Raw genomic sequence first — 19,260 nt, forward strand, 5'->3', positions numbered from 1 at the left:
CTGGGAATCTGATGGAGATTATGCTGAATATAATAGATTACATCAAAAAAAAAATAGATTACATCAGTTTGGGCCATAATGGTATTAAAAAATATTGTCTTCTAATCCATGATTAAGGGACATCTTTTCATCTGTTTAGATCTTCTTTAATATCTTTTATAAATATCTTATATTTTTCATTTTAAATTTTGCATTTCTTTTGTTAAAATTATTCCTAAGTATTCTATTATTTTGGATAATATTATAAATGATATTGATTTTTAATTCTTTGTATTGTTATGGCTATTTTTAAGAAATACAGCTGATTTTTGAAATTTTATGTTATATTCTGAACTTTGATGACTTATTTTAGCTCTAAATATTTGTGTTTGTGTGTGTGTGTGTGTATGAATTCTTTAGGATTTTCTCTATATTAAATTATGCCACCTGCAAATTGGGATGTTTTAGTTTTATCTTTTCCAATTTGGATGCTTTTCATTTCTTTTCTAGCTTAATTGCTCCAGCTAGAACTTCCAGTACAAGGTTGAAAAAATCTCCCACTGGGCATCCTTGTCTTGTTCCTAAACTTAAGATTTTCAGTCTTGAATAATTGTGTAAGATATGAGCGGTAGGTTTTTTTCATAAATGGGTTTAGGAGGTTCCCTTTAACTCTTAGTTCATTAAAGATTTTTCAAGAAAGGGTGCTGAAATTTTTCAAATGTGTTTTCTACATCAATTGATAATCATGTGTGGATTCTCTCTCCCCTCCCCACCTTATTCTATTAATGTGCTATGTTACATGGATTTTTTTGGTATGTTGAAACCACCTTACACTCCTGGGACAAATTACATTTGGTCACATATATAAGCCTTTTAATATAATGCCTGTTAGCTTGTATTTTGTTGAGAATATTCACCTGTATATTCATAAGAGATACTGATTTGTGGTTTTTCCTTCTTGGAATTTTGTCTGGGTTTGTTATTAGGGTAATGGTGGCCTTATAAGAATGAGTTTTGAGTGGTCCTTCCTCTTCTTTTTTTGGAAGAAATTGAAAAGGATCATTATTCTTTTTTTTTTTAAGTGATTGGTAGAATTTACCAATAAACCAATATGGACCTACCTGAACTTTCCTTTGTTGGGAGGTTTTTGAGTGCAGATTTTTTTAATAGTTCTGCTCAGATTTCCTATTTTTCTTGAGTCAGTTTGATAATATGTGTTTTTCTAGGACTATGTCCATTTCATCTAAGTTTAGTTTGTTGTCATCCAATGGATCACAACAAACTAAACTTATAATCCTTTTTATATCTGTTAAGTCAGTAGTAATGTTCCCAATTCATTTTTTATTTTATTTATTTTTTAAAGACTTATTTATTTGAGAAAGAGTAGGGGAAGGGGCAGAGAAAGGGAGAAAGATACTGAAGCAGACTGCTCAGGGAGAGCCCAATGTAGGGTTTGATCCCATAGGCTGGAGATCATGACTGGAGGCAAAATCAAGACTGAGTGGCTTAACTGACTGAGCCACCCAGGTGCCCCTCATTTGTTATTTTAGTAATTTAAGTATTTTTTTTTTCCTAATGAACCTACCTAAAAGATTCTCACTGATCTTCTCAAAGAACCTTTTTTTTTTTTTTTTGAGAAGAGTGCAAGCAATGGGTGGGTAAAAGGCAGAGGAAGAGGGAGAGAAAGAAATTTAAGCAGGCTCCATGCTCACCATGGAACACAAGGCAGGGCTCCATCTCTTGACCCTGAGATCAGGACTGAGCCGAAATCAAGAGTCAGACACTTAATGCACTAAGTCACCCGGGTGCCCTTCAAAGAACCAATTTTTATCTCATCAGTTCTGTATTGATTTTTCTAATCTGTATTTCACTAAATTTTGCTCTAGTCTTTATTATTTCCTTTGTTCAGTTCACTGAGGACTTAGTTTGGTCCTCTTTTTCCAATTATTTATGGCTTAAGTTATGTTATCAATTTGAAATCTTTATTTTTTAGGGATACTTGGGTGGCACAGTTAGTTGAGCATCCCACTTTTGGCTGGGCTCAGGTGGTGATCTCTGGGTTGTGAGACTGAGCCCCGAGACTGGCTCTGTGATCTGCATGGAGTCTGCTTGAGACTCTCTCTCCCTCTCCCTCTGCTCCTCTCTTTCATTCTTTCTTTCTCTCTCTAAAATAAATAAATAAATAAATAAATAAATAAATAAATAAATAAATAAATAAATGATAGATGATAGATAAATAAATAATCTTGAAAAAAATCTTTTTTTTTTTAAATGTAGGCTTTTTGATTGATAATTTCCCTGAGCACAGCTATACTGCATCCCATAAATTTTGGCTATTGTCTCTTCATTTTCATTTATTTTATACTATTTTCCATTTTTTTGTGTGTGTGGTTATTCTTTGACTCCTTGGTTGTTTAATATGTGATGTTTTATTTTTATATAATTGTAAAATTTCCAAATCTCCTTCTGGTCTTGATTTCTAGTTTTATTTTATGGTAGTCAGAAAAGAAGATATTTTATGTAACTTAAGTCCTTTTAAATTTACTGTTACTTGCTCTGTGACCTACCATATGATCTAGCCTGGAGACCATTCCATGTACACTTGAGAAAATGTGTATTCTGCTACTGTGAGTGATGCATTCTATCAATGTCTGTTAGGTCTAGTTGGTTTATAGTATTATTCAAATGTTATATTTTCTTAAAGATCTGTCATGTTCTATCCATTATTGACAGTGAGGTATAGCAGTTTGCAATAATTGTAAAACTATCTAATTCTCTCTTCAGTCCTGTTAAATTTTGCATTGTATTTTGTAGAGCTCTGTTGGTAGGTGTGTGCATGTTGATAATTGTTATATCTTCTAATAGCTTGGCTTTTATTCTATAATATTTTTCCTGATAGTTTATAGTAATATTTGACTCAAATTCTATTTTGCTATATATTCATGTGCTACCCAGTTCTCTTTTTGTTATTATTTGCAAGGAATTTTCCCCCATTCTTTTATTTTCCATCTATATTTGTCAAAAGTCAGTCTTTTGTAGATAGCATGTAGTTGAATAAGGTTTTAAAAATCCATTCTGCCTATCTATGCTTTTTACTAAAGAGTTTTTAATGCATTTTTTTACTTAAAGTAATTACACTTTAAAATAAAGGATTTGCTTGTCATTTTTCTGTTTTCTCTGGGTCATATCTTTTTTGTTTCTCAAATCCTCTGCTATTCTTTTTTTTTTAATTTGCTTCTTTTTAATTTTCTTTTCTGTATATTTTTACATACTTTATTATTGGTCGTGTAGAGATTCCAATTAATCTCTTGTACTTATAACTATATCTGTGTCAGTATACATGTGTATATCTATTTTTATAGATGCATATATATGTATATATTTTTATATAGCAGTAAAATAATAAATAAAATCAATATATATACACATACATATATACACATATATAATGGATAAATAGCACAATGATTTTACTCTGTAGTATCTTATATTAAGAGAGATATAGAGACAGCCCAGGTGGCTCAGTGGTTTAGTGCTACCTTCCGCCCAAGGTGTGATCCTGGAGACCTGGAATCGAGTCCCACATCGGGCTTCCTGCATGGAGCCTGCTTCTCCCTCTGCATGTGTCTCTGCCTCTCTTTCTCTGTGTGTGTGTGTCTCTCATGAATAAATAAATATTTTTTTAAAAAAGAAATATAAACTCATTAAGATGTAAACATGTAAATGTGTAGTAAAAATGGAGGATGCACTAAAACATAAGCACAGATAGAACTATATCATGGTTTAGAAATTATAATTTGCTATCATGCACTGTAATTAAACCAGTTCAACTATTCCACAAGCTAGGTGTATTTTTGTTGTAGTGGTTGGTAGTTAAGATAATTGATTTAAGAGTTTGGATATATATATATATATATATATATATATTAAGTTATATATATCTAGTAAGATATAAATAATATATATAGTAAGTTTGGATATATATATATATATATACACATATATATATAGTAAGTGATGACACTGCATTTGAAATATAGATCTCTTTAAGTTTCTAAATTCTGTGCTCAGTCACTTGCTCATATATCAAAACTTTCTGAAATGTTTTAGTTTATGTCTCTTCAATTCTAATTTTATTTGTGTAAAATTTTTATGCTTGGAAAATCAGCAAACATTGTAATTTTTACATAACAGCAGATTTGATGATTATTCTGTCCATTTTATAAATCTAAATTAACTGCCATTGGTATATCTTACATTTTTGGGATCACTTTTTCCCTTCAGTTTTGTACTGTACAAAACTGGTCCAAATCTATGCAGCATATCTGGATGTGAAATGAGTGAAAGTCTGCTTAGTACTCCGATCTGGGCCTACCAAGTTAGATGGAAAAAAGCTGCTGAGTATCACAAATATGCTAATTTTTCTTCCTTGGAAAACAGTTTCCTCTCTTTTACAGATTTTTCGCAGCTCCTATTTAAATTAGTTGAATGTAAGCCAATCCTATACAGGTTCATCTGAACATATGAAAGATCCAAATTAAAGAATTTCTCTAAAGTCTAACAAGAAATTGATCAAAAAATAAATAAATAACTGTTGGTAAATCACAAAATTGTTCCATGAAAATACAATCTGCCTGTGAGAAGAGAGCTGAAGAGGCAAGCATGAAAATTTAGGAGAAAAAAAGAAAGATCACTTTGGAAGCCCATAAGATTTTGTTGTAGGTGTATTTTTGTCATAAATCTACCACCATCTTCAAATAATGTACTGAAATCCTATAGTATAATATTTTAATCAGCAACTGTATTCTTTATTCTTTAAATTAATGAATACCAGAATAACTTGTCCTATTACTTTAATTATTTAAATTTGCAATCCTTTCTGACTTGCTTACACTGTGCTATTAACCATTTCCAGAGTAACTATTAATCAAAAAGTCATTTAATCTTCATTGACATAAAATCTATCTTAACTTTGTTAACTATATAATTTTCCAAAGTCTCAACTTTCAAGTTTCCCAAATCCCATACTCATAAATGGTTTATTCACCTTTCTCCTTGCCTTAGGAATTTCTTTTTTCCTAGAGGTATTCTGTGACTTTTAGTATTTCAGACTTCTTTTCTTGTTCAACAGTGAAATAGATAAGAACTATATACTTCAGAAGAGGAAATGTTGGTGCCCTTAAGTAAAAAAGACAACTGAAGACACAATGGATCTCATTCTCATAGATAGAATGGATAATGAGATCATGACCTAAGCCAAAATCAGGAGTCTGACGCTGAACCAACTGAGCCACCCAGGAGCCCCTATAATCAGATTTCTATTTGTGTTTCTTATGTCAAGTTATTTTTAAAAATATTTTATTTATTTGAGAGAAGAAGAGAGCATGTGCTAGGGAAGGGGCAGGCAGACAGAAACGGCGACAGACTCCCTGCTGAGCAGGGAATCCAACTTGGGACTGGATTCCAGGACCCTAAGATCATGACCTGAGCAGAAGGCTTAACTGACTGAGCCGCTCAGGCATCCCTGTGTCTAGCTAAATTTAATGAAAAATTTTTCATTGGTTGGCAAACTGAATGTAAGTTAATAAATGCACTAATAAGATAATTTAATTTTTCATCTTATGGCCAGACCATGCTAAAATGGTAGGGATGGGGTTATTACAGATAGGAATATCATTATCATTCTTGTGTTTCTTTTTCTTATTGGAACAAAACAGTTTTTATTCATAGGTGGGCAAGCCCACTAACTTCCCTTTTTAGAATTTTCTCAAAATACCATAATAAATAATTTTATATAATGTCTTCTTGATTCATAAAGGGCATGATCAATCTGAGCGAATTCACAATGAATGCTTAAATGTGCTGTGTCACCTGCATGGCTTTTCCTTTTCAATTAAAAGAATGTCACATATTAAATCATGAGAATATCTTGATGAAATATGCATAGATTCTAATTAGGAAGAGTGGCACTCTTATTTTTAAGGTATTTTTGAATTTTTAAAGAATAAGAGAGAGTGGACTGAATTAACAACTTAAATATTATGCAGCATAATGGACAACAGTAGTATACAGCATATAAAAGATTCTGCTGTGGTGCTTTGTCTCCTTAATTAACAACATGGAAAACTGGATCAAATTATTTTCCACCCAGCACCTTATTTAGATATATGGTCCAGTCTTATGTAACATTAATTGATCTTAAATAATTTCCTAGTGCTTACCAAATTTTTTTCCAGCAAAGTAAATTCATACTTGGAGTTAACATGATAGGAAATAGAAAAATATGAAGTTTTTCATGATTGCATAAAGAATGTAATGATTCAATAATCAGTAAACTCTCCATCTTTAGAGAGTCAAATTTCAAAATTACTAATTTCAGACATAAGAAAAACACTGCTGAACGTCTGTGTAATGTTACCACTTAAAATATCAATTTTAAAATTTGCTAATATATAGGTAACTTTATTTGCTATTGATTATAACTGTCAAAAATCAAAATGCCTCTTTAGAGTGGGATTTAGTCTTAAAACTTTATGTCCTCTCTGAGAAAACTAAAGTATCTGAAGCTTAATGGTACCCAACACATTTTTAATGAATTAGTCAATAATTATTCTAATATCATATTTACAATCAATTTACATGCATTCAATTATTATGGAGAATTAAATTGCTCTCAGAGCTACAAAATACACACACACCAATATTTCTTCAAAATAGTTGTATATATGTGTTTCTGGGGGTAATTTTAAATTGTATAAGTGAAAGCTTATACACTTCGCAGAAAGCAGCTAACTTGAAATTTCAGCAATACTGGCAGCCTGCTCAGATCCATGCCACTACTTACCATTATCTGGGAAAGTATGGCATATTTAGTGGGAAATTGGAAGTAAAGCAGAGAGCCAATATTTTGCACAATAGTATTTCAATTTATTGTTTATAGTAGGAAAAAAGATGTTTAATTGGAACACAGATGGTGTAGGATTACTATGTTTTAATGATATAATGTATGTACGTGTATACATACATATATTTATGTTTGTACAGGCAATTTTTACAAAAAAAAAACCTTCAATTTTCCAAATTTTCTGAAGTAAATCCTTGTTATTGCTATTGAGAGGCAAAGTACAAGTAGGTAGTCTTGTGCTAACAGATCACAAGAGAAACCAAATCACTACCTATGGGACTTTTTTTCTCACTAAGCTAAAATAGCTGTCCTCTGATATTGAAAATATAAATAACTGCTAGAAAGTAGATCTAAGGGTGTTGTTGTTTTAAAGATTAAAAAGTAGGGAAGCCTGTTAAATTTCACTTTTTTGTATTATAAAATTATTTTTATCCTGATATTAAATTACATGGATTATGCTTAGAGGGAGGCAGTAAGGTCTCTTTCAAAATTACATTATTTTTTTCTTTCATTTTAAAAGGGAGACAGAAACTCCCAAAATATACCTCATGTAATCACTTATTTTTGCATGTGTCATTTATCAGTATCTAATGTGTATGCCAAAAATATGTTCAGTCAGTTCATCATATTAAACAATTTAATAAAAAGTGAATGCTTTTAATTATGAACATTGGATTTTACTTTACATTGATTCATGATACAATGAAGACTAGTGAACAAGGAAACATTTAATAATCATTTTACCACAAGTATATTGTAGATAAGAGTTTAGGAGAGGATCAGAGAATAATTAAATTGGTAATATAAATCATGTAAAAAAGGTAAATTGCTTTTGAGAATGCCCAATTTTATTAATTCATCTTATTGAGAATCTGGTTGAGTATTTATTTTAAAAAGGTGTCCAAATTATATAAAAAGCAAACTGTAAAGAGAAGGATTATCAATATAAAATCAAAACAGAAAGAAAACAAATTAAAACTACGGAGGAGATTTTTAAAACCTAACAAAATTATACATGTAGGTATCTTTTTAATTCAGAAATAGTCTGAAGGTGCAATGGCAAAAACATAAAATGTTATATTTGAGCTTTATTTGTTACATGAAAAAATTGAAAACAAGGACATGGTTGAAGGTAAGAATTCTGTTTTATGTTTTTTGACTTTGAAATCATGTATAGATTTGACATAATTCAAAAGCAAAATAAAATAACCTAACAAAACAATTGTTAAAATAAAAAATAATGAAGGAAACCTAAGTATATACAAATATACACAACTATAAATATATATATATATATACATATATATAATAATGAAGTGAAACCCTAAATATATATAAACTTAGTGGCATAATTCCACTAAGAATTATATTTGTTTACTAAATATATATATTTACCTCTTATAGTTAAAAAGGACCTCAAATAAATATTAAATTTCACCTATTAACCCTTTTATTTATTTATCACTAATATGGCTGTGTTGGAATATTATATACATATGCATGTGTGGGTAGATAGACATAGAGAAATAGGTAGAAGAAATAACCATGTCCCTGTTAATATCCAATTAGGAATCAAGTTTCCAAGTGGAAAATATATGCAAATATAAAATCCAAGTAATTAATTAGATTCTGTAATCTTGAATTTTAACTTTTTTTTTTCCTAAAAAAAAATACGTCTTTCAAACTCTGTTCATTGCAAAGGTGTAGAAATAATGGTAATCCAGAAAAATAAGTGGTCCAAACATGGAGATAATAAGTTTTAAGTAGAATTCTGTAACATTCTCACCTATTATCTTCCCAGGTATTATCTCCTCCTTCTGTAACTCTGATAAAATGTATGAAATCTCCCCCTTAATCTCTTCACTAAGCTAACAAAACTAAATACATCACTTGAGTTTCCTTGGCCAGTGCAGGTCATGTGAATTTGAGCTGCATCTCTACACAGAAACCAACGTGTGGATATGAAGTTTCAAATATTTATTTTGTTTTTGTTCATTGTGCCCTGTCAGACACCAAATAACTTTTCATGAAATTCCCTGAAGATAGGGGAGGGAGGAGATTTATTTCTGGACCACTCTTAAATGGAGGGTAGAACTTTTAGTTCCTATTCTTGATAAGTGTCTTATCTTATATTTTGCAACACATAACATGACCTGGGTATTATCTGAGGAATCTGCAGCTTCCTCAGATTTGTGAACATAGATCTCAAATTCATTATATTTGAGGAATATCTTCAAAAACCATGTTAGTATTCAATTTATTGTTTTGAATCATTTCTACATTTTGGTCTGATAATTTGTGACTATATTGTCAACATTCAGATGTTTTTAAGAATTCTTTTTCAATATTTCTCCAATATCTTAAGGTTTATCTAATGGAGCTAACACTCAAATACTAGCCCATCACATTACTAGAAATGGAATTATAGACAAAACTCTATATAAGATATGTTCAAAGTACCCTTTCAGCTTTTAGCATTAATTATTATAACTTTTCCCAGAAATTCTATTTAGATTATTTTTGTCAGTTCCTTTTTTCATCATCCTTTTATTTCTTTAAAAAAATACATTAAATATACTTTTTTTCCCCTCACGAATGACAAATACTTATCTCATTCGTTCAGTTAATATTCATAAAAGACTGTTATAGGATCCAGGGCTATAATGCCTAAAAAACAATAAAAAATCCTTGTTCTAAGAAGTCCAAATTCTAATCATGGAAACAAAACACAGCCAAATAATAAGTAAAATATTCGGTGCATTTGAAAACAGTAAGTGCTAAGGCCAAAAATGGATAGAAAAAGTAATAGATACTGTCAGAGAGAATGGTGTTTAGATTTGATAGAGTGCTCAGTAGCTGGAATGGGCTAAGTGAAAATGAAATAGGATAAGACATCAGAAAGACAATAGCGAGCCTAATTGTAGAGGTGTCTGGCCATTATAAATAGTGGAGGATTTTTAATAAAGAGGTAACATTATTTAACTCACATTTAACAGAATCACACTGAATGGTGTATTAAGAACAGACTGCAGGAGGCAAAGATAAATTCAGCTACAGCAGTTAGGATGTTTTTATACTGTACCCTCAGTGGTACTTGGTGGTGACTTGGATCAGGGCTGTAGCTATGGAGGAGTGGTTGAATAGGAAATATTTGTTTAAAAGCCATACATAAGGGATATGCCTTGGAATCAGGGTTTCTTAAATTCTTTCATATACTGGATCACCTCTATAAATTATTCGCCAGTGGTTCAAGATCTATATATCTAAAAGCATGAATGCAGCAATCTCTCCCTCTACAATTAGAACAACCCATTTAAAGCCTTTTTCCTCTGTTAGTGCTGGTAGACTTCTCTTAATTATCTGGGTTTGTCCCTCTACATTCTTCCTTGTTCTCACACCTAAGTAGACTCTACCTTTTGTTGGCTCTACTTTCTGAAATGTTTCGTTTTTAAACATTTTAAAAAATATTTTATTTATTTATTCATGAAAAACACAGATGATTAAGATGAATCATCACAGTTAAATTCAGTTTCCTAACTAAAGATTACTTTTCTAATATCCCACAGAATTTTGTTGATTATTACTGTATTATTTGGCTTATACCATAATGTCTTCTCTATTGTGATTTATATACCTTTACTGGTTATTTCTCTAACTGTGAGAAGATTCCTGGACCAAACCCATTCAACAATTGATTCAATATCTGTTTCTTTCTTTCTTTCTTTCTTTCTTTCTTTCTTTCTTTCTTTCTTTCTTTCTTTCTTTCTCTTTCTTTCTTTCTTTCTTTCTCTTTCTTTCTTTGAAATGGCATTCATTGAAAATATACTCACATGTTTGTACTAAAGTAGCATGAAAGAGTAGAATATTTTCCTTTAATCTCAAGTATTCAAAAGATAAAATACTATGAAGTATTTATACATTAAATATATTTATCTAGGATTTAAACATTTGAAACAAAGCTTACATCTGGCCTATTTATTGACTCAGTCTTCTAGTCTGTGGTTAGAAGACATTAATTTAATTCTGATAATTTCATGGGAAAAAAAATAATGGCTTCTGAATTTACCTATCTTCTTTTCCATTAAAGGTCATCTATTTTAACAAATTATAAATTTTGAAAGTTTTCCTTTTTTTTTTTTCCAAAATCTCTCATTAGTCCCACAGATTTAAGTGTGACCAATTTATTCTTTCAAGACTTGTGTTTCATTAAGCCAGTCTTGTTCTCCAAGTTACCAAATGCAGAATCCTAAATAGAACAAGACTGTTGTCTTGAAATTGCTCTGAGATTATTTATAGTTTAAAAACTCACATACCTGCAAAATATTGACTTCTTATTCTTTAATTATATATTTTATGTTGTCAGCATTTTGGTAATGAATATTCAGTGCTGTAGCATAGCCATTTAGTGCTAAAATGAATTTAGTTGGAAAAAAAGATAAATCTCATTTTATCTAGGCTTTTCTCTTGCCCCTGCTTATAACTAGCTCTTTTTATCTAAATAATATGATAGATACTTCCCATATTAGTTTGCTAGGGCTGACATATCAAATACCACAGACTGGGTGGCTTAACAACAAAATTTATTTGCCCACAGTCTGGAAGCTAGAAGTCCAAAATCAAGGTATTAGCAGTTTCTTCTGACACCTCTCTCCTTAGCTTTTGGATAGCTGCCTTCCTGTTATGTCACATGGTTTCTCCTCTATGTGCATGTTTCTCTGCTGTCTTATTTTCTGTGTCCAAATTTCCTGTTCTTAAGAGCACATTAGTCAAATTGAATTAAGGCCTACTCTAATGGTCTAATTTTTTTAATGTTATTGGTTTTTTGTTTTTGTTTTGTTTTGTTTGTTTTAGATTTTATTTATTTATTCATGAGAGAGAGAGAGAGAGAGGCAGAGACACAGGCCAAGGGAGAAACAGGCACTAGGAAGGGAGCCTGATGTGGGATTCGATCCTGGGTCTCTGGTGTCACAACCTGAGCCTAAGGCAGACGCCCAATCGCTGATCCAGCCAGGCGTCCCTCTAATGGTCTAATTTTGATTAAGTCACCTCTTCAAAGGCTCCAACTCTAAATACAATCAGTTTTGGAGGTACTGGAAGTTAGAGTTTCAACATTTGGGGAGATGTTCAATTCAGCCCATAACACCTCTCTTGTTAATTATTTTGATTTCTTGCCCTTTGTTCTGTAATAAACTCTCATTTATAAACTCACTTTCAACAAGTCTCAAATACTTAAAATGTCTTGCCAAAGCTTAATTTATTTGATATATTTTAGTTATGCAGTGTTATGTTATAAATATGTACTGGTTATTGTATACAGGTGCTTATGGTACAAGTTGAAATAAAGGAAGGAAAAGCTAGGGATCCCTGGGTGGCGCAGTGGTTTAGCGCCTGTCTTTGGCCCCGGGCGCGATCCTGGAGACCCGGGATCGGATCCCACATCGGGCTCCCGGTGCATGGAGCCTGCTCCTCCCTCTGCCTGTGTCTCTGCCTCTCTTTCTCTCTCTCTGTGTGACTATCATAAATAAATAAAAAATTAAAAAAAAAAAAGGAAGGAAAAGCTAGAATTATATGGCAAAATAAAGTAACTTTAAAATAAAAGAGATGCTGCTTAAATATTCTCCAGTCACTTAATTTGGGCCTTATGTTTTTAATATTTTTACCTGACAAAATCACGTACTCATACACTAATAGGCAAGTTTTATTGTTTGTTTGTTGATTGTAAAAGCAACCTCTAATCTTTTCAACCTTTCAAAATTGTTCAGGGCAATTAAGCCTTAGAAAACCCAGATACAAGGCCAGAATGTGGAATACTCAATTTGCATATTCAAATTTCCAATTATGTGCATAGTAATATGCAAATAAGCCTTATTTTCTCTTGACTAAGAACTTTATGGTAGGAAAATTGCCTATTTGTCCTTACAGAAAACCAGACATGAACAACAAAACTTCCCCCTAAATGATGAGACTGATGAGTTCTATTTTCCTGAGAACTACTTATCTGTGTGATCCTAACTCTTCACATTAAACTGTGATAGAAGAAAGTATAGCACTCTAAATATTTGTTATTTTCTATACATACACATTTGTGTGTGCGTACACACATGCATATGCATGCACATATATGGATATGGATATGTGTGCATGTGTGTGTCTGTGTGTACACATTTCCATAATTTCTAGATAGCTCGAAATATAACAAATCCTGATATTTTGGATAGTCTGAAGTTACTGGGAGGGCATGATGTTGACCTGGGTTTGAATACTATGCAATAAGATACAACTACTTTTAAACACACACACACTCACACATATATATATTTATATTTTAGAGAAAGAGAGAACAAAGGTGAGGGGCAGAGGAAGAGGGAGAGAGAAACTCAAGTAGAGTCCCCACTGAGCATGGAACCCCACAAGGGACTTGCTCTCATGATCCTGAGGTCAGACCTGAGCCAAAACCAAGAGTCAGACACAGCCAACTACACCACCCAGGCACCCTTTAAACACGTATTTTAAGGTCTAAAGGTAATGTCCCCTATAAATATCATTTCCTACTCACTTAGTATTAAGCATAATATAAGTTTAACATTGAAATTATTAAGAAAATTAATTGCTTTTCTAAATGAATATCAACATTATGTATAGCCATAAAATATACAATACACAAAATAGAATTAAAATTGATTAATTCTGGGCAGCCCAGGTGGCTCAGCCGTTTAGCTCTGCCTTCAGCCCAGGGTGTGGTCCTGGAGACCCAGGATTGAGTCCCATGTCAGGCTCCTTGCATGCAGCCTGCTTCTCACTCTGCTTGTGTCTCTGCCTCTCTCTCTCTCTCATGAATAATAAACAAAATTTTAAAAATAAAAGTAATTTAAAAAATAAATAAATAAAATAAAATACAATTGATTAATTCTGATAAATGATTTGTTTTATGTTTTCCAGCCTAGAGTGAGATATAATGTTCTCATTTATAAATATCTTATTATCTAAACATAGCCTTTGTGCACCTGGGTGGCTCAGTCCTTAAGCATCTGTCTTGGGCTCAGGTCATGATCTCAGTGTCCTAGGATCAAGTCCTTTGTGGGGCTTAATGCTCAGTGAGGAGTCTGCTTCTCTCTCTGCCTCTCCCCCTGCTTATGTTTTCTCTCTCCTAAATAAATAAATAAAATCTTAAAAAAGTAAACACAGCCTTTATGTTCAATAATTTCATTTGTCAAGTATTTTACTAAGTACCATGTCCAATTTTTAATTATGTGTATGAATTTCATTTGTTTGTATAGTGTTAAAGTCCAATTTGACCTGGTTCTTCTAAAATATATATGGATACTTAAGGACAAAGAATTATAAATGTACTCTATAAGGAATCCAACAAGATACCAAATAGTGGTGTTTGTTTGTTTTTTTTTTTTAATAAAGAAACTATATTTTTTATTTTTATTTTTTTAGATTTTTTTTTAATGTAGATACTGGACACTATAGCATTACCATGGAATAGTAATAGTATAGGGACTAATGGATTTTTTTTTTTTTTTTTTTTTTAGAGCTTCTGCCTTTGGCTCAAGGGGAAAATATATAAGAAAGAATATAAATTTCAGAATCAGATCTATTTCAATGAAAGGCAGTATAATGTATTTGGAGATAAACTAGCAAATGACAGTTTCCCTGAGAAAATTAAAATTACTTAATGTCCTGGTATCTCACTTTTGCCCTCTATAACATTTGGATAATAATGTGCTATGGACTAAATTATTTGTGCCCATTCATCCCTCATAATTCTTATGTTGAGGCCCTGACCCACAAGGTGATGGTATTTGTAGGTGGGTCTTTTGGGAGGTAATTTAATCATGAGGGTGGAGCCCTCATGAATGGGATTCCTGCCTTCCCAAGAAGAGACAGGAGAGAGAATAGTTCCTATTGGCCAAGTGAGGATATTATGATGTTATTATCTTCATTCTTTATATGGTACCATCATCTAAATTCAGGGACATTATTTTTATGCCACTTTGATAATTTCTTTATAAAGGAATTTTGCTATATGTTTGGTATGTTTTAAAATTTTATATATTCCACTATACTTTCAATATTAATTTTCCCTCAACTTTATGTTTTGAATAAACTTTGTTTTATATTTAGTATCTTTTGAGTATATCTATTTGGAAAGCTCTATAATATGTCATAGTAAGATGGCACAATTTATCTATTCTCCTTTGCTTGAACATTGCACTTACATGTATTTAATTTACTTACCTCTGTGTCCTATTTCAAAAAATGCTAATTTTGGTACACATTTTTGTGTTTACATGTAAGATGTTCTCCAAAATATATGTGGAATACAAGTGGAATCTCTGAGCCCTACGCTATAAGCATTGTTGATGTTAAAAATACTGAAAAATATCTGAAAAGTAGTAATACCATTCTCATGAGCAGTGAAGAAAATTCCTCTTTTAACACATACTAACACTTTGTATTAAATTTCAGGTTTATTAAGTGATGATATTTGTGCAATTTTATTTCATTTTTCTTTAAATTTGTTTTCAGAGATTATTCATGAGACCGAGTTTCTTTTCATATATTTAAGGGCTATGAAGATTTCCCTTTATGGAAATTGTTTTTATATATCCTGCCTATCATTACACAGTACTTTTGTGCTGTTTTGGTCCAGCTGTGTAACCAAGTTATGCTATTTATGCTTGCCATGTATATATTGAACATATAATCTAATTTTCCTTCTGGCTCCTTTTCATACAGGGAGTATTAGTGGCAGTTAAATTTAGAATTTAATCTTTGAGTGACCAGATATACTATGGGATTGTGATTGAAACAGAGAATCAATACCCCAAGAGGCTTTGAACTAGATATTTCTCCTGCTATGGAATTGGGTGTTGACATTTTTTTTAAAGATTTTATTTATTTATTTATGAGAGGCACAGAGAGAGAGAAAGATACAGAGACAGAGACATAGGCAGAGGGAGCATCAGGCGCCCCACAGGGAGCCTGATGTGGGACTCGATCCCAGGATCCTGGGATCATGCCCTGAGCTGAAGGCAGACGCTCAACTGCTAAGCTACCTAGGCATCCCGGGTGTTGACATTTTAATATGAAGGATAGTTGATTTTCCTTTTGTTCATACATAATATTATTTTTGTATCAAAGTTTAAGACTATATATAGTCTTACAAGAAGCCATGGAGTTGGACCTAGCTGATTATTGAGTTGTTGGCAGTGAGGTCTAGGCCCATCTCTCCATAACTGGTTCTGTGACACTGTTGCTGATTCTGCACACCCCATTTCCAGATTCCCTTGCCAACCAACTTCTGGTTAAGAAAGTTCTGACAGTGAAACTCACTGATGAAAGATTATAATGCAGAAAGAAGGAAGAAAGAACTCTCTTCCTGGTTTGGCCTTCGGTTAGCTTCTCTGTAGCAACAACAAACATTTATAGTTCTAGTCTCCAGTATTTTTGGGCACTCCCAGCACCAACTTTACCACACTTCCTCAAAGGCACCAATGGCATACCTCAACCTCTCACTTATCTGAACCATGCACTTTGGTGGTCAAATAACAAGCTAGACTTACCCCTATCTGGCTTTAACACCTGTCAGGGCACACATTATCAAATAACCAGTGCAGGATCTTTGGTGTCCTTCCCACTGTAGTTAACCGGCAATAGGGAAGCCAGCCTGGAGTTCCAAACACCAGCTGCCAACTGCAAAGCAATGCCTCTCAGAGGTCTGAAACACAAACTCTATGATGACTATTTGTCCATTCCAAGGATTTATTAACTCCTCCTCCTTCTACTTTTCTCCTTCTCCTTCTTCCTCCCTTCTTCTCTCTTCCTTCCTTCCTCCTCCTCCTTTTATAATCCTCCCTTTTATCCTTGATTCACACCCTGATTCATACCTTCTTCCTTTGACTCCAGGATCACACCTGGGCTGAAGGCAGACGCCCAACTGCTGAGCCACCCAGGATTCCCTTTGTAACATTTCTGTCTAATGACTGATAGCAATTCATAATCTTCCATTATCTTCCTGTACTTAAATTGCACAGTTTGCTTACTAAAAAATGAATTGGTTATCAGGATTTTCAAGTCTTCCTTAAGTTTAAACATGATTAGAAATAAGTGACCTAAGTTGAATAAGAATATTTTTTCACAATCATTGTTATAATAGTTAATACTACTAACAGTTAAAACAGTTATATTAGGTAGCATATGTCAAGCATATTTCTGAGTGCTTTAGAACTATTAATTTAAATATTATTCATTATAATATCTTAGGTAGGTGGTTAATATTCCCACTTTGCAGAAGACATGGTGGCACAGAGAATTAAAATAACTTGCTCAAGAAAAAATCTTATATGTAATGTTACCAGATTTAGACGCCACAGGTTTTTTGACATCAAAGCTCATGATCTTCATGTTATGTTTTCTCTATACCAATATTCTTTAGGAGTGAGAGTTTTATGTGATTCAATATGGTATTTGCTCCTGGCATTAATAATCAAAATGAATGAAAGGTGTTTTTATTTGTAATTAAGAGATTTCAGTCAAACTATTGAGGTGACATATGTATATACAACTCACTGAATGAACATAGCATAATGTGTTAGAATTCTAAAGCTATTTTTTTAATTGACTTAAGTATCTACCCATTTCAGAGCAACTACCACCTCTACGGGGCTATAATTCAAAGTCAGAATCACAAAATCAGTTACTCATTATTGCAAATATGCCATGTGGCAAAAATACTTTACCCAAAATTAAAAAAAAAAAAGATTCTACAAAAACGAGTTTCTTTTTAAAAAACTTGTCATAGTTGAATTACAGTACTTTGAAAAATGTAAGGATGTTAATATGTTTTCTCAGGGACAATGTAGAAGAACTAATGAGAAAAAAATCTACTAAGCAATACTATCTACAGAAATATTAAGGAAACAGAACAGTAGCACAAGTTATTTGTTTTATGTGAGAGGCAACAAAGGCACAGTATGAAAAAGCAAGTCTTACAGATTTCTAGAGAATGCATGGTTATAATTTCAACGTGTATTAAAAACACACCAACAAAAGGACAAGAATAAAATTAAGCATTCTAATTTTACTAACTTAAATTTTTATGGTAAATTGGTGGTGCTGAAATTTTTTAAGGTAAAAATAAGACTTTGTACTAATTATTTAATAATACTGTCTATGTTATTATCTGTTACTTTACTTCATGTCAACCAGTCTTTATTGAACTCTAAAGTACAAATATTGTGTGAATACCTTCTGATTAAAAAATTATTTAGAGTTTATTGAGAAAGGCATGCATATAGCTTATTTTTTTTTTTACTAAACTATGGTTTATACTGAGACGCGGTTATATACAGTGATGGATATGGGAGCGCAGAAGAGGGTCACAGTCCAACTGATAGGTTTGGAGAGGCTTTCTGTAAGAAATAAATCTTTAGCTGTCTTAAATAAATCAAAGGCATCACATTTTGCTTCTAGGAAATTAGATTGAATCTGGTATTTTGTGCAAATGATTTCTTCATAGAGGAGAAATTTAATATTTAAACATTTCAAGAACTAAACATTACTACAAGAAAGAGATAATAACTTGGGGGAGATGAAAATGTGGGTCAGTGAGCAGCAGCATGTGTCCAATTTTGTCTGAAGCAGGAACTAAATTAACCTTTGAATCACAAAAGTGTAAGTGAATAAATGAAAGGCATCACTCTGAGCTCAGACAAGATCTTAAACTTTCAACTTTATTTTCTATCTATCTATCTATCTATCTATCTATCTATCTATCTATTATCTATCTATCATCTATCTATCTATCTATCTATCTATCTATCTATCTATCATCTATCTATCTATCTATCATCTATTCACAAACAAAAACAAATAGGAAGAGTTTTTCTTTATATTTCAGTGTTGGAGGAGCCCAGGACCAATCTTCAGACCCTTTTTTTCATCTATATTCCATTCCATGTAGATCTTCTCCATTACAATTGCTTCAATTACTGTATATATGTTCAAGATGATAGCCCAAAGTTTTGCCTAAATTTAAGATGCACATACTCAAACTATTCAACATTTCCATAGGCATCCAAAAATGAAGAATTTGTTTTTTTATCTAAAACCTACACCTATTTGTGTATTTTCCATCTCTGAACAGATGTCACAATTCAATCAGTTGCTCAGGTCAGATGCTAAAATTATCTTTGATTCTTTCTTTTATTTCAGACTTTCCAAATTGATGAAGATCATCAATTTTGTATAGATTTGTCCTTTAAAATACATCCTGAGTTAACTACCTCTTCCTCTTCCAGTACTACCCTTTTGGAAATATATATTGCAGAGTGTTTTTTAAAAAAGATTTTATTTATTTATTTGTGGGA

The sequence above is a fragment of the Canis lupus genome, chromosome 8 (assembly GCF_048164855.1).
Source record: "Canis lupus baileyi chromosome 8, mCanLup2.hap1, whole genome shotgun sequence".
Classification (NCBI taxonomy): domain Eukaryota; kingdom Metazoa; phylum Chordata; class Mammalia; order Carnivora; family Canidae; genus Canis; species Canis lupus.